At 37.8% G+C, this 376-nt stretch overlaps 1 protein-coding gene across 1 annotated transcript in view; it reads right to left on the bottom strand.

Annotated features, from left to right (window-relative positions):
• Window positions 1-376, bottom strand: part of LOC119589524 — a 46,835-nt gene that overhangs the window by 19,648 nt on the left and 26,811 nt on the right.

Genomic DNA, 376 nt, shown 5'->3' with positions numbered 1-376 from the left:
GAAAACACCATACTTCCATTAGGCAGGATAAATAATTTACGCCTAAGTGAAGTAGTAATGCAAACCAGGTGGCCTTTCAGACGCATCCTCCCTCACTCAGTTTCAACAATTACTGCAAAATATCATCCACTACTGCGTTAGCATATATAACCCTATATGAACAGATTTCAAAATTAGCAACTTGCTATTTATTAAAACAAACCACATGTTTTCTTTCTCAATTTTATAAAGTCGTGAATTGGTAACATGACTGCGGTCTTTTCGCTCCCCGTGATACAGACTCACGTCGAAATTAAAAGTAACCGAGAAACCGAGGGGAAATTACATCCCTCTGTTCAGTGTATTGTTCTTTCATGCCTGTCAAAATAATGGTTGA

Source organism: Penaeus monodon, chromosome 25 (genome assembly GCF_015228065.2).
Source record: "Penaeus monodon isolate SGIC_2016 chromosome 25, NSTDA_Pmon_1, whole genome shotgun sequence".
In the NCBI taxonomy this organism is placed as follows: domain Eukaryota; kingdom Metazoa; phylum Arthropoda; class Malacostraca; order Decapoda; family Penaeidae; genus Penaeus; species Penaeus monodon.
This window is presented reverse-complemented; position numbering and strand designations above follow the sequence as displayed.